This window comes from Genypterus blacodes, unplaced genomic scaffold, assembly GCF_046128005.1.
Source record: "Genypterus blacodes isolate CSIRO-AG114 ecotype Tasmania unplaced genomic scaffold, CSIRO-AGI_Gbla_v1 ptg000019l_1, whole genome shotgun sequence".
NCBI classification, from domain to species: Eukaryota; Metazoa; Chordata; class Actinopteri; order Ophidiiformes; family Ophidiidae; genus Genypterus; species Genypterus blacodes.
The window spans coordinates 930,245-956,370 of record NW_027466832.1 but is presented as its reverse complement, the minus strand read 5'-3'; positions in this window follow the sequence as shown (position 1 = coordinate 956,370).

Sequence of the window (26,126 nt, the reverse complement as noted above, 5' to 3'; positions counted from 1 at the left end):
AGCCTGGATGCTGTGTCTGAAATGTGAGCTCTCTCACTCCTTCCTTATCCAAGATATGGGCGTTTCAAGTTCTCCTCAGCTGAAAAAAACATTGACCGCGTGGTCAACTTTTTCACCAAAAATTCAATGTTCCCCAATTTGCCCCAAAATAACACAAATTGAAGCCATTGCAGCCTGGATGCTGTGTCTGAAATGTGAGCTCTCTCACTCCTTCCTTATCCAAGATATGGGCGTTTCAAGTTCTCCTCAGCTGAAAAAAACATTGACCGCGGGGTCAACTTTTTCACCAAAAATTCAATGTTCCCCACTTTGCCCCAAAATAACACAAATTCATCCCATTGCAGCCTGGATGCTGTGTCTGAAATGTGAGCTCTCTCACTCCTTCCTTGCCCAAGATACGGGCGTTTCAAGTTATCTCCTCAGCTGAAAAAAACATTGACCGCGAGGTCAACTTTTTCACCAAAAATTCAATATTCCCCAATTTGCCCCAAAATAACACAAATTGATGCCATTCCTGCCTGGATGCTGCGTCTGAAATGTGAGCTCTCTCACTCCTTCCTTGTCCAAGATATGGGCGTTTCAAGTTTTCTCCAGTTGAAAAAACACGTTGACCGCGGGGTCAACATTTTCACCAAAAATTCAATATTCCCCAATTTGCCCCAAAATAACACAAATTGATGCCATTCCTGCCTGGATGCTGCGTCTGAAATTTAAGCTCTCTCACTCCTTCCTTGCCCAAGATATGGGCGTTTCAAGTTCTCCTCAGCTGAAAAAAACATTGACCGCGGGGTCAACTTTTTCACCAAAAATTCAATATTCCCCACTTTGCCCCAAAATAACACAAATTGAAGCCATTGCAGCCTGGATGCTGTGTCTGAAATGTGAGCTCTCTCACTCCTTCCTTATCCAAGATACGGGCGTTTCAAGTTATCTCCTCAGCTGAAAAAAACATTGACCGCGAGGTCAACTTTTTCACCAAAAATTCAATATTCCCCAATTTGCCCCAAAATAACACAAATTGAAGCCATTGCAGCCTGGATGCTGTGTCTGAAATGTGAGCTCTCTCACTCCTTCCTTATCCAAGATATGGGCGTTTCAAGTTCTCCTCAGCTGAAAAAAACATTGACCGCGGGGTCAACATTTTCACCAAAAATTCAATATTCCCCAATTTGCCCCAAAATAACACAAATTCATCCCATTGCAGCCTGGATGCTGTGTCTGAAATGTGAGCTCTCTCACTCCTTCCTTATCCAAGATATGGGCGTTTCAAGTTTTCTCCAGTTGAAAAAACACGTTGACCGCGGGGTCAACATTTTCACCAAAAATTCAATATTCCCCAATTTGCCCCAAAATAACACAAATTCATCCCATTGCAGCCTGGATGCTGTGTCTGAAATGTGAGCTCTCTCACTCCTTCCTTATCCAAGATATGGGCGTTTCAAGTTATCTCCTCAGCTGAAAAAAACATTGACCGCGGGGTCAACTTTTTCACCAAAAAAACAATATTCCCCAATTTGCCCCAAAATAACACAAATTGAAGCCATTGCAGCCTGGATGCTGCGTCTAAAAATTTGAACACTCTAACTCCTTCCTTGCCCAAGATATGGGCGTTTCAAGTTTTCTCCAGTTGAAAAAACACGTTGACCGCGGGGTCAACATTTTCACCAAAAATTCAATATTCCCCAATTTGCCCCAAAATAACACAAATTGAAGCCATTGCAGCCTGGATGCTGTGTCTGAAATGTGAGCTCTCTCACTCCTTCCTTGTCCAAGATATGGGCGTTTCAAGTTTTCTCCAGTTGAAAAAACACGTTGACCGCGGGGTCAACATTTTCACCAAAAATTCAATATTCCCCAATTTGCCCCAAAATAACACAAATTCATCCCATTGCAGCCTGGATGCTGTGTCTGAAATGTGAGCTCTCTCACTCCTTCCTTATCCAAGATATGGGCGTTTCAAGTTCTCCTCAGCTGAAAAAAACATTGACCGCGTGGTCAACTTTTTCACCAAAAATTCAATGTTCCCCAATTTGCCCCAAAATAACACAAATTGAAGCCATTGCAGCCTGGATGCTGTGTCTGAAATGTGAGCTCTCTCACTCCTTCCTTATCCAAGATATGGGCGTTTCAAGTTCTCCTCAGCTGAAAAAAACATTGACCGCGGGGTCAACTTTTTCACCAAAAATTCAATGTTCCCCACTTTGCCCCAAAATAACACAAATTCATCCCATTGCAGCCTGGATGCTGTGTCTGAAATGTGAGCTCTCTCACTCCTTCCTTGCCCAAGACACGGGCGTTTCAAGTTATCTCCTCAGCTGAAAAAAACATTGACCGCGAGGTCAACTTTTTCACCAAAAATTCAATATTCCCCAATTTGCCCCAAAATAACACAAATTGATGCCATTCCTGCCTGGATGCTGTGTCTGAAATGTGAGCTCTCTCACTCCTTCCTTATCCAAGATATGGGCGTTTCAAGTTTTCTCCAGTTGAAAAAACACGTTGACCGCGGGGTCAACATTTTCACCAAAAATTCAATATTCCCCAATTTGCCCCAAAATAACACAAATTGAAGCCATTGCAGCCTGGATGCTGTGTCTGAAATGTGAGCTCTCTCACTCCTTCCTTGTCCAAGATATGGGCGTTTCAAGTTTTCTCCAGTTGAAAAAACACGTTGACCGCGGGGTCAACATTTTCACCAAAAATTCAATATTCCCCAATTTGCCCCAAAATAACACAAATTGAAGCCATTGCAGCCTGGATGCTGTGTCTGAAATGTGAGCTCTCTAACTCCTTCCTTGCCCAAGATACGGGCGTTTCAAGTTATCTCCTCAGCTGAAAAAAACATTGACCGCAAGGTCAACTTTTTCACAAAAAATTCAATATTCCCCAATTTGCCCCAAAATAACACAAATTGATGCCATGCCTGCCTGGATGCTGCGTCTGAAATTTAAGCTCTCTCACTCCTTCCTTGCCCAAGATATGGGCGTTTCAAGTTCTCCTCAGCTGAAAAAAACATTGACTGCGGGGTCAACATTTTCACCAAAAATTCAATATTCCCCACTTTGCCCCAAAATAACACAAATTGAAGCCATTGCAGCCTGGATGCTGTGTCTGAAATGTGAGCTCTCTCACTCCTTCCTTGCCCAAGACACGGGCGTTTCAAGTTATCTCCTCAGCTGAAAAAAACATTGACCGCGAGGTCAACTTTTTCACCAAAAATTCAATATTCCCCAATTTGCCCCAAAATAACACAAATTGATGCCATTCCTGCCTGGATGCTGCGTCTGAAATTTAAGCTCTCTCACTCCTTCCTTGCCCAAGATATGGGCGTTTCAAGTTCTCCTCAGCTGAAAAAAACATTGACCGCGGGGTCAACATTTTCACCAAAAATTCAATATTCCCCACTTTGCCCCAAAATAACACAAATTGAAGCCATTGCAGCCTGGATGCTGTGTCTGAAATGTGAGCTCTCTCACTCCTTCCTTATCCAAGATATGGGCGTTTCAAGTTCTCCTCAGCTGAAAAAAACATTGACCGCAGGGTCAACATTTTCACAAAAAATTCAATATTCCCCAATTTGCCCCAAAATAACACAAATTGAAGCCATTGCAGCCTGGATGCTGTGTCTGAAATGTGAGCTCTCTCACTCCTTCCTTATCCAAGATATGGGCGTTTCAAGTTCTCCTCAGCTGAAAAAAACATTGACCGCAGGGTCAACATTTTCACAAAAAATTCAATATTCCCCAATTTGCCCCAAAATAACACAAATTGAAGCCATTGCAGCCTGGATGCTGTGTCTGAAATGTGAGCTCTCTCACTCCTTCCTTATCCAAGATATGGGCGTTTCAAGTTCTCCTCAGCTGAAAAAAACATTGACCGCGGGGTCAACTTTTTCACCAAAAATTCAATATTCCCCAATTTGCCCCAAAATAACACAAATTGAAGCCATTGCAGCCTGGATGCTGTGTCTGAAATGTGAGCTCTCTCACTCCTTCCTTATCCAAGATATGGGCGTTTCAAGTTCTCCTCAGCTGAAAAAAACATTGACCGCAGGGTCAACATTTTCACCAAAAATTCAATATTCCCCACTTTGCCCCAAAATAACACAAATTGAAGCCATTGCAGCCTGGATGCTGTGTCTGAAATGTGAGCTCTCTCACTCCTTCCTTGTCCAAGATATGGGCGTTTCAAGTTTTCTCCAGTTGAAAAAACACGTTGACCGCGGGGTCAACATTTTCACCAAAAATTCAATATTCCCCAATTTGCCCCAAAATAACACAAATTGAAGCCATTGCAGCCTGGATGCTGTGTCTGAAATGTGAGCTCTCTCACTCCTTCCTTATCCAAGATATGGGCGTTTCAAGTTTTCTCCAGTTGAAAAAACACGTTGAACGCGGGGTCAACATTTTCACCAAAAATTCAATATTCCCCAATTTGCCCCAAAATAACACAAATTGAAGCCATTGCAGCCTGGATGCTGTGTCTGAAATGTGAGCTCTCTCACTCCTTCCTTGTCCAAGATATAGGCGTTTCAAGTTTTCTCCAGTTGAAAAAACACGTTGACCGCGGGGTCAACATTTTCACCAAAAATTCAATATTCCCCAATTTGCCCCAAAATAACACAAATTGAAGCCATTGCAGCCTGGATGCTGTGTCTGAAATGTGAGCTCTCTCACTCCTTCCTTGCCCAAGACACGGGCGTTTCAAGTTATCTCCTCAGCTGAAAAAAACATTGACCGCGAGGTCAACTTTTTCACCAAAAATTCAATATTCCCCAATTTGCCCCAAAATAACACAAATTGATGCCATTCCTGCCTGGATGCTGCGTCTGAAATGTGAGCTCTCTCACTCCTTCCTTGTCCAAGATATGGGCGTTTCAAGTTTTCTCCAGTTGAAAAAACACGTTGACCGCGGGGTCAACATTTTCACCAAAAATTCAATATTCCCCAATTTGCCCCAAAATAACACAAATTGAAGCCATTGCAGCCTGGATGCTGTGTCTGAAATGTGAGCTCTCTCACTCCTTCCTTATCCAAGATATGGGCGTTTCAAGTTTTCTCCAGTTGAAAAAACACGTTGAACGCGGGGTCAACATTTTCACCAAAAATTCAATATTCCCCAATTTGCCCCAAAATAACACAAATTGAAGCCATTGCAGCCTGGATGCTGTGTCTGAAATGTGAGCTCTCTCACTCCTTCCTTGTCCAAGATATGGGCGTTTCAAGTTTTCTCCAGTTGAAAAAACACGTTGACCGCGGGGTCAACATTTTCACCAAAAATTCAATATTCCCCAATTTGCCCCAAAATAACACAAATTGAAGCCATTGCAGCCTGGATGCTGTGTCTGAAATGTGAGCTCTCTCACTCCTTCCTTGTCCAAGATATGGGCGTTTCAAGTTTTCTCCAGTTGAAAAAACACGTTGACCGCGGGGTCAACATTTTCACCAAAAATTCAATATTCCCCAATTTGCCCCAAAATAACACAAATTGAAGCCATTGCAGCCTGGATGCTGTGTCTGAAATGTGAGCTCTCTCACTCCTTCCTTGCCCAAGACACGGGCGTTTCAAGTTATCTCCTCAGCTGAAAAAAACATTGACCGCGAGGTCAACTTTTTCACCAAAAATTCAATATTCCCCAATTTGCCCCAAAATAACACAAATTGATGCCATTCCTGCCTGGATGCTGCGTCTGAAATTTAAGCTCTCTCACTCCTTCCTTGCCCAAGATATGGGCGTTTCAAGTTCTCCTCAGCTGAAAAAAACATTGACCGCGGGGTAAACATTTTCACCAAAAATTCAATATTCCCCACTTTGCCCCAAAATAACACAAATTGAAGCCATTGCAGCCTGGATGCTGTGTCTGAAATGTGAGCTCTCTCACTCCTTCCTTATCCAAGATATGGGCGTTTCAAGTTCTCCTCAGCTGAAAAAAACATTGACCGCAGGGTCAACATTTTCACAAAAAATTCAATATTCCCCAATTTGCCCCAAAATAACACAAATTGAAGCCATTGCAGCCTGGATGCTGTGTCTGAAATGTGAGCTCTCTCACTCCTTCCTTATCCAAGATATGGGCGTTTCAAGTTCTCCTCAGCTGAAAAAAACATTGACCGCGGGGTCAACTTTTTCACCAAAAATTCAATATTCCCCAATTTGCCCCAAAATAACACAAATTGAAGCCATTGCAGCCTGGATGCTGTGTCTGAAATGTGAGCTCTCTCACTCCTTCCTTGTCCAAGATATGGGCGTTTCAAGTTTTCTCCAGTTGAAAAAACACGTTGACCGCGGGGTCAACATTTTCACCAAAAATTCAATATTCCCCAATTTGCCCCAAAATAACACAAATTGAAGCCATTGCAGCCTGGATGCTGTGTCTGAAATGTGAGCTCTCTCACTCCTTCCTTATCCAAGATATGGGCGTTTCAAGTTCTCCTCAGCTGAAAAAAACATTGACCGCGGGGTCAACTTTTTCACCAAAAATTCAATATTCCCCAATTTGCCCCAAAATAACACAAATTGAAGCCATTGCAGCCTGGATGCTGTGTCTGAAATGTGAGCTCTCTCACTCCTTCCTTATCCAAGATATGGGCGTTTCAAGTTCTCCTCAGCTGAAAAAAACATTGACCGCAGGGTCAACATTTTCACCAAAAATTCAATATTCCCCACTTTGCCCCAAAATAACACAAATTGAAGCCATTGCAGCCTGGATGCTGTGTCTGAAATGTGAGCTCTCTCACTCCTTCCTTGTCCAAGATATGGGCGTTTCAAGTTTTCTCCAGTTGAAAAAACACGTTGACCGCGGGGTCAACATTTTCACCAAAAATTCAATATTCCCCAATTTGCCCCAAAATAACACAAATTGAAGCCATTGCAGCCTGGATGCTGTGTCTGAAATGTGAGCTCTCTCACTCCTTCCTTATCCAAGATATGGGCGTTTCAAGTTTTCTCCAGTTGAAAAAACACGTTGAACGCGGGGTCAACATTTTCACCAAAAATTCAATATTCCCCAATTTGCCCCAAAATAACACAAATTGAAGCCATTGCAGCCTGGATGCTGTGTCTGAAATGTGAGCTCTCTCACTCCTTCCTTGTCCAAGATATAGGCGTTTCAAGTTTTCTCCAGTTGAAAAAACACGTTGACCGCGGGGTCAACATTTTCACCAAAAATTCAATATTCCCCAATTTGCCCCAAAATAACACAAATTGAAGCCATTGCAGCCTGGATGCTGTGTCTGAAATGTGAGCTCTCTCACTCCTTCCTTGCCCAAGACACGGGCGTTTCAAGTTATCTCCTCAGCTGAAAAAAACATTGACCGCGAGGTCAACTTTTTCACCAAAAATTCAATATTCCCCAATTTGCCCCAAAATAACACAAATTGATGCCATTCCTGCCTGGATGCTGCGTCTGAAATGTGAGCTCTCTCACTCCTTCCTTGTCCAAGATATGGGCGTTTCAAGTTTTCTCCAGTTGAAAAAACACGTTGACCGCGGGGTCAACATTTTCACCAAAAATTCAATATTCCCCAATTTGCCCCAAAATAACACAAATTGAAGCCATTGCAGCCTGGATGCTGTGTCTGAAATGTGAGCTCTCTCACTCCTTCCTTATCCAAGATATGGGCGTTTCAAGTTTTCTCCAGTTGAAAAAACACGTTGAACGCGGGGTCAACATTTTCACCAAAAATTCAATATTCCCCAATTTGCCCCAAAATAACACAAATTGAAGCCATTGCAGCCTGGATGCTGTGTCTGAAATGTGAGCTCTCTCACTCCTTCCTTGTCCAAGATATGGGCGTTTCAAGTTTTCTCCAGTTGAAAAAACACGTTGACCGCGGGGTCAACATTTTCACCAAAAATTCAATATTCCCCAATTTGCCCCAAAATAACACAAATTGAAGCCATTGCAGCCTGGATGCTGTGTCTGAAATGTGAGCTCTCTCACTCCTTCCTTGTCCAAGATATGGGCGTTTCAAGTTTTCTCCAGTTGAAAAAACACGTTGACCGCGGGGTCAACATTTTCACCAAAAATTCAATATTCCCCAATTTGCCCCAAAATAACACAAATTGAAGCCATTGCAGCCTGGATGCTGTGTCTGAAATGTGAGCTCTCTCACTCCTTCCTTGCCCAAGACACGGGCGTTTCAAGTTATCTCCTCAGCTGAAAAAAACATTGACCGCGAGGTCAACTTTTTCACCAAAAATTCAATATTCCCCAATTTGCCCCAAAATAACACAAATTGATGCCATTCCTGCCTGGATGCTGCGTCTGAAATTTAAGCTCTCTCACTCCTTCCTTGCCCAAGATATGGGCGTTTCAAGTTCTCCTCAGCTGAAAAAAACATTGACCGCGGGGTAAACATTTTCACCAAAAATTCAATATTCCCCACTTTGCCCCAAAATAACACAAATTGAAGCCATTGCAGCCTGGATGCTGTGTCTGAAATGTGAGCTCTCTCACTCCTTCCTTATCCAAGATATGGGCGTTTCAAGTTCTCCTCAGCTGAAAAAAACATTGACCGCAGGGTCAACATTTTCACAAAAAATTCAATATTCCCCAATTTGCCCCAAAATAACACAAATTGAAGCCATTGCAGCCTGGATGCTGTGTCTGAAATGTGAGCTCTCTCACTCCTTCCTTATCCAAGATATGGGCGTTTCAAGTTCTCCTCAGCTGAAAAAAACATTGACCGCGGGGTCAACTTTTTCACCAAAAATTCAATATTCCCCAATTTGCCCCAAAATAACACAAATTGAAGCCATTGCAGCCTGGATGCTGTGTCTGAAATGTGAGCTCTCTCACTCCTTCCTTGTCCAAGATATGGGCGTTTCAAGTTTTCTCCAGTTGAAAAAACACGTTGACCGCGGGGTCAACATTTTCACCAAAAATTCAATATTCCCCAATTTGCCCCAAAATAACACAAATTGAAGCCATTGCAGCCTGGATGCTGTGTCTGAAATGTGAGCTCTCTCACTCCTTCCTTGTCCAAGATATGGGCGTTTCAAGTTTTCTCCAGTTGAAAAAACACGTTGACCGCGGGGTCAACATTTTCACCAAAAATTCAATATTCCCCACTTTGCCCCAAAATAACACAAATTGAAGCCATTGCAGCCTGGATGCTGTGTCTGAAATGTGAGCTCTCTCACTCCTTCCTTGTCCAAGATATGGGCGTTTCAAGTTTTCTCCAGTTGAAAAAACACGTTGACCGCGGGGTCAACATTTTCACCAAAAATTCAATATTCCCCAATTTGCCCCAAAATAACACAAATTCATCCCATTGCAGCCTGGATGCTGTGTCTGAAATGTGAGCTCTCTCACTCCTTCCTTATCCAAGATATGGGCGTTTCAAGTTCTCCTCAGCTGAAAAAAACATTGACCGCGGGGTCAACATTTTCACCAAAAATTCAATATTCCCCCACTTTGCCCCAAAATAACACAAATTGAAGCCATTGCAGCCTGGATGCTGCGTCTGAAATTTAAGCTCTCTCACTCCTTCCTTGCCCAAGATATGGGCGTTTCAAGTTCTCCTCAGCTGAAAAAAACATTGACCGCGGGGTCAACATTTTCACCAAAAATTCAATATTCCCCACTTTGCTTCAAAATAACACAAATTGAAGCCATTGCAGCCTGGATGCTGTGTCTGAAATGTGAGCTCTCTCACTCCTTCCTTGCCCAAGACACGGGCGTTTCAAGTTATCTCCTCAGCTGAAAAAAACATTGACCGCGAGGTCAACTTTTTCACCAAAAATTCAATATTCCCCAATTTGCCCCAAAATAACACAAATTGATGCCATTCCTGCCTGGATGCTGCGTCTGAAATTGAAGCTCTCTCACTCCTTCCTTGCCCAAGATATGGGCGTTTCAAGTTCTCCTCAGCTGAAAAAAACATTGACCGCGGGGTCAACATTTTCACCAAAAATTCAATATTCCCCAATTTGCCCCAAAATAACACAAATTGATGCCATTCCTGCCTGGATGCTGCGTCTGAAATTTAAGCTCTCTCACTCCTTCCTTGCCCAAGATATGGGCGTTTCAAGTTCTCCTCAGCTGAAAAAAACATTGACCGCGGGGTCAACATTTTCACCAAAAATTCAATATTCCCCAATTTGCCCCAAAATAACACAAATTCATCCCATTGCAGCCTGGATGCTGTGTCTGAAATGTGAGCTCTCTCACTCCTTCCTTATCAAAGATATGGGCGTTTCAAGTTCTCCTCAGCTGAAAAAAACATTGACCGCGGGGTCAACATTTTCACAAAAAATTCAATATTCCCCAATTTGCCCCAAAATAACACAAATTGAAGCCATTGCAGCCTGGATGCTGTGTCTGAAATGTGAGCTCTCTCACTCCTTCCTTGCCCAAGATATGAGCGTTTCAAGTTCTCCTCAGCTGAAAAAAACATTGACCGCGGGGTCAACATTTTCACCAAAAATTCAATATTCCCCAATTTGCCCCAAAATAACACAAATTCATCCCATTGCAGCCTGGATGCTGTGTCTGAAATGTGAGCTCTCTCACTCCTTCCTTATCCAAGATACGGGCGTTTCAAGTTATCTCCTCAGCTGAAAAAAACATTGACCGCAAGGTCAACTTTTTCACCAAAAATTCAATATTCCCCAATTTGCCCCAAAATAACACAAATTGATGCCATGCCTGCCTGGATGCTGCGTCTGAAATTTAAGCTCTCTCACTCCTTCCTTGCCCAAGATATGGGCGTTTCAAGTTCTCCTCAGCTGAAAAAAACATTGACCGCGGGGTCAACATTTTCACCAAAAATTCAATATTCCCCAATTTGCCCCAAAATAACACAAATTCATCCCATTGCAGCCTGGATGCTGTGTCTGAAATGTGAGCTCTCTCACTCCTTCCTTATCCAAGATATGGGCGTTTCAAGTTTTCCTCAGCTGAAAAAAACATTGACCGCGGGGTCAACATTTTCACCAAAAATTCAATATTCCCCACTTTGCCCCAAAATAACACAAATTGAAGCCATTGCAGCCTGGATGCTGCGTCTGAAATTTAAGCTCTCTCACTCCTTCCTTGCCCAAGATATGGGCGTTTCAAGTTCTCCTCAGCTGAAAAAAACATTGACCGCGGGGTCAACATTTTCACCAAAAATTCAATATTCCCCACTTTGCCCCAAAATAACACAAATTGAAGCCATTGCAGCCTGGATGCTGTGTCTGAAATGTGAGCTCTCTCACTCCTTCCTTATCCAAGATATGGGCGTTTCAAGTTCTCCTCAGCTGAAAAAAACATTGACCGCGGGGTCAACATTTTCACCAAAAATTCAATATTCCCCACTTTGCCCCAAAATAACACAAATTGAAGCCATTGCAGCCTGGATGCTGTGTCTGAAATGTGAGCTCTCTCACTCCTTCCTTATCCAAGATATGGGCGTTTCAAGTTCTCCTCAGCTGAAAAAAACATTGACCGCAGGGTCAACATTTTCACAAAAAATTCAATATTCCCCAATTTGCCCCAAAATAACACAAATTGATGCCATTCCTGCCTGGATGCTGCGTCTGAAATTTAAGCTCTCTCACTCCTTCCTTGCCCAAGATATGGGCGTTTCAAGTTCTCCTCAGCTGAAAAAAACATTGACCGCGGGGTCAACATTTTCACCAAAAATTCAATATTCCCCAATTTGCCCCAAAATAACACAAATTGATGCCATTCCTGCCTGGATGCTGTGTCTGAAATGTGAGCTCTCTCACTCCTTCCTTATCCAAGATACGGGCGTTTCAAGTTATCTCCTCAGCTGAAAAAAACATTGACCGCAAGGTCAACTTTTTCACCAAAAATTCAATATTCCCCAATTTGCCCCAAAATAACACAAATTGATGCCATGCCTGCCTGGATGCTGCGTCTGAAATTTAAGCTCTCTCACTCCTTCCTTGCCCAAGATATGGGCGTTTCAAGTTCTCCTCAGCTGAAAAAAACATTGACCGCGGGGTCAACATTTTCACCAAAAATTCAATATTCCCCACTTTGCCCCAAAATGACACAAATTGAAGCCATTGCAGCCTGGATGCTGTGTCTGAAACGTGAGCTCTCTCACTCCTTCCTTATCCAAGATATGGGCGTTTCAAGTTCTCCTCAGCTGAAAAAAACATTGACCGCGGGGTCAACTTTTTCACCAAAAAAACAATATTCCCCAATTTGCCCCAAAATAACACAAATTGAAGCCATTGCAGCCTGGATGCTGCGTCTAAAAATTTGAACACTCTAACTCCTTCCTTATCCAAGATATGGGCGTTTCAAGTTCTCCTCAGCTGAAAAAAACATTGACCGCGGGGTCAACTTTTTCACCAAAAAATTCAATATTCCCCAATTTGCCCCAAAATAACACAAATTGATGCCATTCCTGCCTGGATGCTGCGTCTGAAATTTAAGCTCTCTCACTCCTTCCTTGCCCAAGATATGGGCGTTTCAAGTTCTCCTCAGCTGAAAAAAACATTGACCGCGGGGTCAACATTTTCACCAAAAATTCAATATTCCCCAATTTGCCCCAAAATAACACAAATTGATGCCATTCCTGCCTGGATGCTGCGTCTGAAATTTAAGCTCTCTCACTCCTTCCTTGCCCAAGATATGGGCGTTTCAAGTTCTCCTCAGCTGAAAAAAACATTGACCGCGGGGTCAACATTTTCACCAAAAATTCAATATTCCCCAATTTGCCCCAAAATAACACAAATTCATCCCATTGCAGCCTGGATGCTGTGTCTGAAATGTGAGCTCTCTCACTCCTTCCTTATCAAAGATATGGGCGTTTCAAGTTCTCCTCAGCTGAAAAAAACATTGACCGCGGGGTCAACATTTTCACAAAAAATTCAATATTCCCCAATTTGCCCCAAAATAACACAAATTGAAGCCATTGCAGCCTGGATGCTGTGTCTGAAATGTGAGCTCTCTCACTCCTTCCTTGCCCAAGATATGAGCGTTTCAAGTTCTCCTCAGCTGAAAAAAACATTGACCGCGGGGTCAACATTTTCACCAAAAATTCAATATTCCCCAATTTGCCCCAAAATAACACAAATTCATCCCATTGCAGCCTGGATGCTGTGTCTGAAATGTGAGCTCTCTCACTCCTTCCTTATCCAAGATACGGGCGTTTCAAGTTATCTCCTCAGCTGAAAAAAACATTGACCGCAAGGTCAACTTTTTCACCAAAAATTCAATATTCCCCAATTTGCCCCAAAATAACACAAATTGATGCCATGCCTGCCTGGATGCTGCGTCTGAAATTTAAGCTCTCTCACTCCTTCCTTGCCCAAGATATGGGCGTTTCAAGTTCTCCTCAGCTGAAAAAAACATTGACCGCGGGGTCAACATTTTCACCAAAAATTCAATATTCCCCAATTTGCCCCAAAATAACACAAATTGAAGCCATTGCAGCCTGGATGCTGTGTCTGAAATGTGAGCTCTCTCACTCCTTCCTTATCCAAGATATGGGCGTTTCAAGTTTTCTCCAGTTGAAAAAACACGTTGAACGCGGGGTCAACATTTTCACCAAAAATTCAATATTCCCCAATTTGCCCCAAAATAACACAAATTGAAGCCATTGCAGCCTGGATGCTGTGTCTGAAATGTGAGCTCTCTCACTCCTTCCTTGTCCAAGATATAGGCGTTTCAAGTTTTCTCCAGTTGAAAAAACACGTTGACCGCGGGGTCAACATTTTCACCAAAAATTCAATATTCCCCAATTTGCCCCAAAATAACACAAATTGAAGCCATTGCAGCCTGGATGCTGTGTCTGAAATGTGAGCTCTCTCACTCCTTCCTTATCCAAGATATGGGCGTTTCAAGTTTTCTCCAGTTGAAAAAACACGTTGAACGCGGGGTCAACTTTTTCACCAAAAATTCAATATTCCCCAATTTGCCCCAAAATAACACAAATTGATGCCATTCCTGCCTGGATGCTGCGTCTGAAATGTGAGCTCTCTCACTCCTTCCTTGTCCAAGATATGGGCGTTTCAAGTTTTCTCCAGTTGAAAAAACACGTTGACCGCGGGGTCAACATTTTCACCAAAAATTCAATATTCCCCAATTTGCCCCAAAATAACACAAATTGAAGCCATTGCAGCCTGGATGCTGTGTCTGAAATGTGAGCTCTCTCACTCCTTCCTTATCCAAGATATGGGCGTTTCAAGTTTTCTCCAGTTGAAAAAACACGTTGAACGCGGGGTCAACATTTTCACCAAAAATTCAATATTCCCCAATTTGCCCCAAAATAACACAAATTGAAGCCATTGCAGCCTGGATGCTGTGTCTGAAATGTGAGCTCTCTCACTCCTTCCTTGTCCAAGATATGGGCGTTTCAAGTTTTCTCCAGTTGAAAAAACACGTTGACCGCGGGGTCAACATTTTCACCAAAAATTCAATATTCCCCAATTTGCCCCAAAATAACACAAATTGAAGCCATTGCAGCCTGGATGCTGTGTCTGAAATGTGAGCTCTCTCACTCCTTCCTTGTCCAAGATATGGGCGTTTCAAGTTTTCTCCAGTTGAAAAAACACGTTGACCGCGGGGTCAACATTTTCACCAAAAATTCAATATTCCCCAATTTGCCCCAAAATAACACAAATTGAAGCCATTGCAGCCTGGATGCTGTGTCTGAAATGTGAGCTCTCTCACTCCTTCCTTGTCCAAGATATGGGCGTTTCAAGTTTTCTCCAGTTGAAAAAACACGTTGACCGCGGGGTCAACATTTTCACCAAAAATTCAATATTCCCCAATTTGCCCCAAAATAACACAAATTCATCCCATTGCAGCCTAGATGCTGTGTCTGAAATGTGAGCTCTCTCACTCCTTCCTTGTCCAAGATATGGGCGTTTCAAGTTTTCTCCAGTTGAAAAAACACGTTGACCGCGGGGTCAACTTTTTCACCAAAAAAACAATATTCCCCAATTTGCCCCAAAATAACACAAATTGAAGCCATTGCAGCCTGGATGCTGCGTCTAAAAATTTGAACACTCTAACTCCTTCCTTGCCCAAGATATGGGCGTTTCAAGTTTTCTCCAGTTGAAAAAACACGTTGACCGCGGGGTCAACATTTTCACCAAAAATTCAATATTCCCCAATTTGCCCCAAAATAACACAAATTGAAGCCATTGCAGCCTGGATGCTGTGTCTGAAATGTGAGCTCTCTCACTCCTTCCTTGTCCAAGATATGGGCGTTTCAAGTTTTCTCCAGTTGAAAAAACACGTTGACCGCGGGGTCAACATTTTCACCAAAAATTCAATATTCCCCAATTTGCCCCAAAATAACACAAATTCATCCCATTGCAGCCTGGATGCTGTGTCTGAAATGTGAGCTCTCTCACTCCTTCCTTATCCAAGATATGGGCGTTTCAAGTTCTCCTCAGCTGAAAAAAACATTGACCGCGTGGTCAACTTTTTCACCAAAAATTCAATGTTCCCCAATTTGCCCCAAAATAACACAAATTCATCCCATTGCAGCCTGGATGCTGTGTCTGAAATGTGAGCTCTCTCACTCCTTCCTTGCCCAAGATACGGGCGTTTCAAGTTATCTCCTCAGCTGAAAAAAACATTGACCGCGAGGTCAACTTTTTCACCAAAAATTCAATATTCCCCAATTTGCCCCAAAATAACACAAATTGATGCCATTCCTGCCTGGATGCTGCGTCTGAAATGTGAGCTCTCTCACTCCTTCCTTGTCCAAGATATGGGCGTTTCAAGTTTTCTCCAGTTGAAAAAACACGTTGACCGCGGGGTCAACATTTTCACCAAAAATTCAATATTCCCCAATTTGCCCCAAAATAACACAAATTGATGCCATTCCTGCCTGGATGCTGCGTCTGAAATTTAAGCTCTCTCACTCCTTCCTTGCCCAAGATATGGGCGTTTCAAGTTCTCCTCAGCTGAAAAAAACATTGACCGCGGGGTCAACTTTTTCACCAAAAATTCAATATTCCCCACTTTGCCCCAAAATAACACAAATTGAAGCCATTGCAGCCTGGATGCTGTGTCTGAAATGTGAGCTCTCTCACTCCTTCCTTATCCAAGATACGGGCGTTTCAAGTTATCTCCTCAGCTGAAAAAAACATTGACCGCGAGGTCAACTTTTTCACCAAAAATTCAATATTCCCCAATTTGCCCCAAAATAACACAAATTGAAGCCATTGCAGCCTGGATGCTGTGTCTGAAATGTGAGCTCTCTCACTCCTTCCTTGTCCAAGATATGGGCGTTTCAAGTTTTCTCCAGTTGAAAAAACACGTTGACCGCGGGGTCAACATTTTCACCAAAAATTCAATATTCCCCACTTTGCCCCAAAATAACACAAATTGAAGCCATTGCAGCCTGGATGCTGTGTCTGAAATGTGAGCTCTCTCACTCCTTCCTTGTCCAAGATATGGGCGTTTCAAGTTTTCTCCAGTTGAAAAAACACGTTGACCGCGGGGTCAACATTTTCACCAAAAATTCAATATTCCCCAATTTGCCCCAAAATAACACAAATTCATCCCATTGCAGCCTGGATGCTGTGTCTGAAATGTGAGCTCTCTCACTCCTTCCTTATCCAAGATATGGGCGTTTCAAGTTCTCCTCAGCTGAAAAAAACATTGACCGCGGCGTCAACTTTTTCACCAAAAAAACAATATTCCCCAATTTGCCCCAAAATAACACAAATTGAAGCCATTGCAGCCTGGATGCTGCGTCTAAAAATTTGAACACTCTAACTCCTTCCTTGCCCAAGATATGGGCGTTTCAAGTTTTCTCCAGTTGAAAAAACACGTTGACCGCGGGGTCAACATTTTCACCAAAAATTCAATATTCCCCAATTTGCCCCAAAATAACACAAATTGAAGCCATTGCAGCCTGGATGCTGTGTCTGAAATGTGAGCTCTCTCACTCCTTCCTTGTCCAAGATATGGGCGTTTCAAGTTTTCTCCAGTTGAAAAAACACGTTGACCGCGGGGTCAACATTTTCACCAAAAATTCAATATTCCCCAATTTGCCCCAAAATAACACAAATTCATCCCATTGCAGCCTGGATGCTGTGTCTGAAATGTGAGCTCTCTCACTCCTTCCTTATCCAAGATATGGGCGTTTCAAGTTCTCCTCAGCTGAAAAAAACATTGACCGCGTGGTCAACTTTTTCACCAAAAATTCAATGTTCCCCAATTTGCCCCAAAATAACACAAATTGAAGCCATTGCAGCCTGGATGCTGTGTCTGAAATGTGAGCTCTCTCACTCCTTCCTTATCCAAGATATGGGCGTTTCAAGTTCTCCTCAGCTGAAAAAAACATTGACCGCGGGGTCAACTTTTTCACCAAAAATTCAATGTTCCCCACTTTGCCCCAAAATAACACAAATTCATCCCATTGCAGCCTGGATGCTGTGTCTGAAATGTGAGCTCTCTCACTCCTTCCTTGCCCAAGACACGGGCGTTTCAAGTTATCTCCTCAGCTGAAAAAAACATTGACCGCGAGGTCAACTTTTTCACCAAAAATTCAATATTCCCCAATTTGCCCCAAAATAACACAAATTGATGCCATTCCTGCCTGGATGCTGTGTCTGAAATGTGAGCTCTCTCACTCCTTCCTTATCCAAGATATGGGCGTTTCAAGTTTTCTCCAGTTGAAAAAACACGTTGACCGCGGGGTCAACATTTTCACCAAAAATTCAATATTCCCCAATTTGCCCCAAAATAACACAAATTGAAGCCATTGCAGCCTGGATGCTGTGTCTGAAATGTGAGCTCTCTCACTCCTTCCTTGTCCAAGATATGGGCGTTTCAAGTTTTCTCCAGTTGAAAAAACACGTTGACCGCGGGGTCAACATTTTCACCAAAAATTCAATATTCCCCAATTTGCCCCAAAATAACACAAATTGAAGCCATTGCAGCCTGGATGCTGTGTCTGAAATGTGAGCTCTCTAACTCCTTCCTTGCCCAAGATACGGGCGTTTCAAGTTATCTCCTCAGCTGAAAAAAACATTGACCGCAAGGTCAACTTTTTCACAAAAAATTCAATATTCCCCACTTTGCCCCAAAATAACACAAATTGAAGCCATTGCAGCCTGGATGCTGTGTCTGAAATGTGAGCTCTCTCACTCCTTCCTTGCCCAAGACACGGGCGTTTCAAGTTATCTCCTCAGCTGAAAAAAACATTGACCGCGAGGTCAACTTTTTCACCAAAAATTCAATATTCCCCAATTTGCCCCAAAATAACACAAATTGATGCCATTCCTGCCTGGATGCTGCGTCTGAAATTTAAGCTCTCTCACTCCTTCCTTGCCCAAGATATGGGCGTTTCAAGTTCTCCTCAGCTGAAAAAAACATTGACCGCGGGGTCAACATTTTCACCAAAAATTCAATATTCCCCACTTTGCCCCAAAATAACACAAATTGAAGCCATTGCAGCCTGGATGCTGTGTCTGAAATGTGAGCTCTCTCACTCCTTCCTTATCCAAGATATGGGCGTTTCAAGTTCTCCTCAGCTGAAAAAAACATTGACCGCAGGGTCAACATTTTCACAAAAAATTCAATATTCCCCAATTTGCCCCAAAATAACACAAATTGAAGCCATTGCAGCCTGGATGCTGTGTCTGAAACGTGAGCTCTCTCACTCCTTCCTTATCCAAGATATGGGCGTTTCAAGTTCTCCTCAGCTGAAAAAAACATTGACCGCGGGGTCAACTTTTTCACCAAAAAAACAATATTCCCCAATTTGCCCCAAAATAACACAAATTGAAGCCATTGCAGCCTGGATGCTGCGTCTAAAAATTTGAACACTCTAACTCCTTCCTTATCCAAGATATGGGCGTTTCAAGTTTTCTCCAGTTGAAAAAACACGTTGACCGCGGGGTCAACATTTTCACCAAAAATTCAATATTCCCCAATTTGCCCCAAAATAACACAAATTGAAGCCATTGCAGCCTGGATGCTGTGTCTGAAATGTGAGCTCTCTCACTCCTTCCTTATCCAAGATATGGGCGTTTCAAGTTTTCTCCAGTTGAAAAAACACGTTGACCGCGGGGTCAACATTTTCACCAAAAATTCAATATTCCCCAATTTGCCCCAAAATAACACAAATTGAAGCCATTGCAGCCTGGATGCTGTGTCTGAAATGTGAGCTCTCTCACTCCTTCCTTGTCCAAGATATGGGCGTTTCAAGTTTTCTCCAGTTGAAAAAACACGTTGACCGCGGGGTCAACATTTTCACCAAAAATTCAATATTCCCCAATTTGCCCCAAAATAACACAAATTGATGCCATTCCTGCCTGGATGCTGCGTCTGAAATTTAAGCTCTCTCACTCCTTCCTTGCCCAAGATATGGGCGTTTCAAGTTCTCCTCAGCTGAAAAAAACATTGACCGCGGGGTCAACATTTTCACCAAAAATTCAATATTCCCCAATTTGCCCCAAAATAACACAAATTGAAGCCATTGCAGCCTGGATGCTGTGTCTGAAATGTGAGCTCTCTCACTCCTTCCTTGCCCAAGATATGAGCGTTTCAAGTTCTCCTCAGCTGAAAAAAACATTGACCGCGGGGTCAACATTTTCACCAAAAATTCAATATTCCCCAATTTGCCCCAAAATAACACAAATTCATCCCATTGCAGCCTGGATGCTGTGTCTGAAATGTGAGCTCTCTCACTCCTTCCTTATCCAAGATACGGGCGTTTCAAGTTATCTCCTCAGCTGAAAAAAACATTGACCGCAAGGTCAACTTTTTCACCAAAAATTCAATATTCCCCAATTTGCCCCAAAATAACACAAATTGATGCCATGCCTGCCTGGATGCTGCGTCTGAAATTTAAGCTCTCTCACTCCTTCCTTGCCCAAGATATGGGCGTTTCAAGTTCTCCTCAGCTGAAAAAAACATTGACCGCGGGGTCAACATTTTCACCAAAAATTCAATATTCCCCAATTTGCCCCAAAATAACACAAATTCATCCCATTGCAGCCTGGATGCTGTGTCTGAAATGTGAGCTCTCTCACTCCTTCCTTATCCAAGATATGGGCGTTTCAAGTTTTCCTCAGCTGAAAAAAACATTGACCGCGGGGTCAACATTTTCACCAAAAATTCAATATTCCCCACTTTGCCCCAAAATAACACAAATTGAAGCCATTGCAGCCTGGATGTTGCGTCTGAAATTTAAGCTCTCTCACTCCTTCCTTGCCCAAGATATGGGCGTTTCAAGTTCTCCTCAGCTGAAAAAAACATTGACCGCAGGGTCAACATTTTCACAAAAAATTCAATATTCCCCAATCTGCCCCAAAATAACACAAATTGAAGCCATTGCAGCCTGGATGCTGTGTCTGAAATGTGAGCTCTCTCACTCCTTCCTTATCCAAGATATGGGCGTTTCAAGTTTTCTCCAGTTGAAAAAACACGTTGACCGCGGGGTCAACATTTTCACCAAAAATTCAATATTCCCCAATTTGCCCCAAAATAACACAAATTGAAGCCATTGCAGCCTGGATGCTGTGTCTGAAATGTGAGCTCTCTCACTCCTTCCTTGTCCAAGATATGGGCGTTTCAAGTTTTCTCCAGTTGAAAAAACACGTTGACCGCGGGGTCAACATTTTCACCAAAAATTCAATATTCCCCAATTTGCCCCAAAATAACACAAATTGAAGCCATTGCAGCCTGGATGCTGTGTCTGAAATGTGAGCTCTCTCACTCCTTCCTTGTCCAAGATATGGGCGTTTCAAGTTTTCTCCAGTTGAAAAAACACGTTGACCGCGGGGTCAACATTTTCACCAAAAATTCAATATTCCCCAATTTGCCCCAAAATAACACAAATTCATCCCATTGCAGCCTGGATGCTGTGTCTGAAATGTGAGCTCTCTCACTCCTTCCTTATCCAAGATATGGGCGTTTCAAGTTCTCCTCAGCTGAAAAAAACATTGACCGCGGGGTCAACATTTTCACCAAAAATTCAATATTCCCCCACTTTGCCCCAAAATAACACAAATTGAAGCCATTGCAGCCTGGATGCTGCGTCTGAAATTTAAGCTCTCTCACTCCTTCCTTGCCCAAGATATGGGCGTTTCAAGTTCTCCTCAGCTGAAAAAAACATTGACCGCGGGGTCAACATTTTCACCAAAAATTCAATATTCCCCACTTTGCTTCAAAATAACACAAATTGAAGCCATTGCAGCCTGGATGCTGTGTCTGAAATGTGAGCTCTCTCACTCCTTCCTTGCCCAAGACACGGGCGTTTCAAGTTATCTCCTCAGCTGAAAAAAACATTGACCGCGAGGTCAACTTTTTCACCAAAAATTCAATATTCCCCAATTTGCCCCAAAATAACACAAATTGATGCCATTCCTGCCTGGATGCTGCGTCTGAAATTGAAGCTCTCTCACTCCTTCCTTGCCCAAGATATGGGCGTTTCAAGTTCTCCTCAGCTGAAAAAAACATTGACCGCGGGGTCAACATTTTCACCAAAAATTCAATATTCCCCAATTTGCCCCAAAATAACACAAATTGATGCCATTCCTGCCTGGATGCTGCGTCTGAAATTTAAGCTCTCTCACTCCTTCCTTGCCCAAGATATGGGCGTTTCAAGTTCTCCTCAGCTGAAAAAAACATTGACCGCGGGGTCAACATTTTCACCAAAAATTCAATATTCCCCAATTTGCCCCAAAATAACACAAATTCATCCCATTGCAGCCTGGATGCTGTGTCTGAAATGTGAGCTCTCTCACTCCTTCCTTATCAAAGATATGGGCGTTTCAAGTTCTCCTCAGCTGAAAAAAACATTGACCGCGGGGTCAACATTTTCACAAAAAATTCAATATTCTCCAATTTGCCCCAAAATAACACAAATTGAAGCCATTGCAGCCTGGATGCTGTGTCTGAAATGTGAGCTCTCTCACTCCTTCCTTGCCCAAGATATATGGGCGTTTCAAGTTTTCTCCAGTTGAAAAAACACGTTGACCGCGGGGTCAACATTTTCACCAAAAATTCAATATTCCCCAATTTGCCCCAAAATAACACAAATTCATCCCATTGCAGCCTGGATGCTGTGTCTGAAATGTGAGCTCTCTCACTCCTTCCTTATCCAAGATATGGGCGTTTCAAGTTCTCCTCAGCTGAAAAAAACATTGACCGCGGGGTCAACATTTTCACCAAAAATTCAATATTCCCCCACTTTGCCCCAAAATAACACAAATTGAAGCCATTGCAGCCTGGATGCTGCGTCTGAAATTTAAGCTCTCTCACTCCTTCCTTGCCCAAGATATGGGCGTTTCAAGTTCTCCTCAGCTGAAAAAAACATTGACCGCGGGGTCAACATTTTCACCAAAAATTCAATATTCCCCACTTTGCTTCAAAATAACACAAATTGAAGCCATTGCAGCCTGGATGCTGTGTCTGAAATGTGAGCTCTCTCACTCCTTCCTTGCCCAAGACACGGGCGTTTCAAGTTATCTCCTCAGCTGAAAAAAACATTGACCGCGAGGTCAACTTTTTCACCAAAAATTCAATATTCCCCAATTTGCCCCAAAATAACACAAATTGATGCCATTCCTGCCTGGATGCTGCGTCTGAAATTGAAGCTCTCTCACTCCTTCCTTGCCCAAGATATGGGCGTTTCAAGTTCTCCTCAGCTGAAAAAAACATTGACCGCGGGGTCAACATTTTCACCAAAAATTCAATATTCCCCAATTTGCCCCAAAATAACACAAATTGATGCCATTCCTGCCTGGATGCTGCGTCTGAAATTTAAGCTCTCTCACTCCTTCCTTGCCCAAGATATGGGCGTTTCAAGTTCTCCTCAGCTGAAAAAAACATTGACCGCGGGGTCAACATTTTCACAAAAAATTCAATATTCCCCAATTTGCCCCAAAATAACACAAATTGAAGCCATTGCAGCCTGGATGCTGTGTCTGAAATGTGAGCTCTCTCACTCCTTCCTTGCCCAAGATATGAGCGTTTCAAGTTCTCCTCAGCTGAAAAAAACATTGACCGCGGGGTCAACATTTTCACCAAAAATTCAATATTCCCCAATTTGCCCCAAAATAACACAAATTCATCCCATTGCAGCCTGGATGCTGTGTCTGAAATGTGAGCTCTCTCACTCCTTCCTTATCCAAGATACGGGCGTTTCAAGTTATCTCCTCAGCTGAAAAAAACATTGACCGCAAGGTCAACTTTTTCACCAAAAATTCAATATTCCCCAATTTGCCCCAAAATAACACAAATTGATGCCATGCCTGCCTGGATGCTGCGTCTGAAATTTAAGCTCTCTCACTCCTTCCTTGCCCAAGATATGGGCGTTTCAAGTTCTCCTCAGCTGAAAAAAACATTGACCGCGGGGTCAACATTTTCACCAAAAATTCAATATTCCCCAATTTGCCCCAAAATAACACAAATTCATCCCATTGCAGCCTGGATGCTGTGTCTGAAATGTGAGCTCTCTCACTCCTTCCTTATCCAAGATATGGGCGTTTCAAGTTTTCCTCAGCTGAAAAAAACATTGACCGCGGGGTCAACATTTTCACCAAAAATTCAATATTCCCCACTTTGCCCCAAAATAACACAAATTGAAGCCATTGCAGCCTGGATGCTGCGTCTGAAATTTAAGCTCTCTCACTCCTTCCTTGCCCAAGATATGGGCGTTTCAAGTTCTCCTCAGCTGAAAAAAACATTGACCGCGGGGTCAACATTTTCACCAAAAATTCAATATTCCCCACTTTGCCCCAAAATAACACAAATTGAAGCCATTGCAGCCTGGATGCTGTGTCTGAAATGTGAGCTCTCTCACTCCTTCCTTATCCAAGATATGGGCGTTTCAAGTTCTCCTCAGCTGAAAAAAACATTGACCGCGGGGTCAACATTTTCACCAAAAATTCAATATTCCCCACTTTGCCCCAAAATAACACAAATTGAAGCCATTGCAGCCTGGATGCTGTGTCTGAAATGTGAGCTCTCTCACTCCTTCCTTATCCAAGATATGGGCGTTTCAAGTTCTCCTCAGCTGAAAAAAACATTGACCGCAGGGTCAACATTTTCACAAAAAATTCAATATTCCCCAATTTGCCCCAAAATAACACAAATTGATGCCATTCCTGCCTGGATGCTGCGTCTGAAATTTAAGCTCTCTCACTCCTTCCTTGCCCAAGATATGGGCGTTTCAAGTTCTCCTCAGCTGAAAAAAACATTGACCGCGGGGTCAACATTTTCACCAAAAATTCAATATTCCCCAATTTGCCCCAAAATAACACAAATTGATGCCATTCCTGCCTGGATGCTGTGTCTGAAATGTGAGCTCTCTCACTCCTTCCTTATCCAAGATACGGGCGTTTCAAGTTATCTCCTCAGCTGAAAAAAACATTGACCGCAAGGTCAACTTTTTCACCAAAAATTCAATATTCCCCAATTTGCCCCAAAATAACACAAATTGATGCCATGCCTGCCTGGATGCTGCGTCTGAAATTTAAGCTCTCTCACTCCTTCCTTGCCCAAGATATGGGCGTTTCAAGTTCTCCTCAGCTGAAAAAAACATTGACCGCGGGGTCAACATTTTCACCAAAAATTCAATATTCCCCAATTTGCCCCAAAATAACACAAATTCATCCCATTGCAGCCTGGATGCTGTGTCTGAAATGTGAGCTCTCTCACTCCTTCCTTATCCAAGATATGGGCGTTTCAAGTTTTCCTCAGCTGAAAAAAACATTGACCGCGGGGTCAACATTTTCACCAAAAATTCAATATTCCCCACTTTGCCCCAAAATAACACAAATTGAAGCCATTGCAGCCTGGATGCTGCGTCTGAAATTTAAGCTCTCTCACTCCTTCCTTGCCCAAGATATGGGCGTTTCAAGTTCTCCTCAGCTGAAAAAAACATTGACCGCAGGGTCAACATTTTCACAAAAAATTCAATATTCCCCAATTTGCCCCAAAATGACACAAATTGAAGCCATTGCAGCCTGGATGCTGTGTCTGAAACGTGAGCTCTCTCACTCCTTCCTTATCCAAGATATGGGCGTTTCAAGTTCTCCTCAGCTGAAAAAAACATTGACCGCGGGGTCAACTTTTTCACCAAAAAAACAATATTCCCCAATTTGCCCCAAAATAACACAAATTGAAGCCATTGCAGCCTGGATGCTGCGTCTAAAAATTTGAACACTCTAACTCCTTCCTTATCCAAGATATGGGCGTTTCAAGTTCTCCTCAGCTGAAAAAAACATTGACCGCGGGGTCAACTTTTTCACCAAAAAATTCAATATTCCCCAATTTGCCCCAAAATAACACAAATTGATGCCATTCCTGCCTGGATGCTGCGTCTGAAATTTAAGCTCTCTCACTCCTTCCTTGCCCAAGATATGGGCGTTTCAAGTTCTCCTCAGCTGAAAAAAACATTGACCGCGGGGTCAACATTTTCACCAAAAATTCAATATTCCCCAATTTGCCCCAAAATAACACAAATTGATGCCATTCCTGCCTGGATGCTGCGTCTGAAATTTAAGCTCTCTCACTCCTTCCTTGCCCAAGATATGGGCGTTTCAAGTTCTCCTCAGCTGAAAAAAACATTGACCGCGGGGTCAACATTTTCACCAAAAATTCAATATTCCCCAATTTGCCCCAAAATAACACAAATTCATCCCATTGCAGCCTGGATGCTGTGTCTGAAATGTGAGCTCTCTCACTCCTTCCTTATCAAAGATATGGGCGTTTCAAGTTCTCCTCAGCTGAAAAAAACATTGACCGCGGGGTCAACATTTTCACAAAAAATTCAATATTCCCCAATTTGCCCCAAAATAACACAAATTGAAGCCATTGCAGCCTGGATGCTGTGTCTGAAATGTGAGCTCTCTCACTCCTTCCTTGCCCAAGATATGAGCGTTTCAAGTTCTCCTCAGCTGAAAAAAACATTGACCGCGGGGTCAACATTTTCACCAAAAATTCAATATTCCCCAATTTGCCCCAAAATAACACAAATTCATCCCATTGCAGCCTGGATGCTGTGTCTGAAATGTGAGCTCTCTCACTCCTTCCTTATCCAAGATACGGGCGTTTCAAGTTATCTCCTCAGCTGAAAAAAACATTGACCGCAAGGTCAACTTTTTCACCAAAAATTCAATATTCCCCAATTTGCCCCAAAATAACACAAATTGATGCCATGCCTGCCTGGATGCTGCGTCTGAAA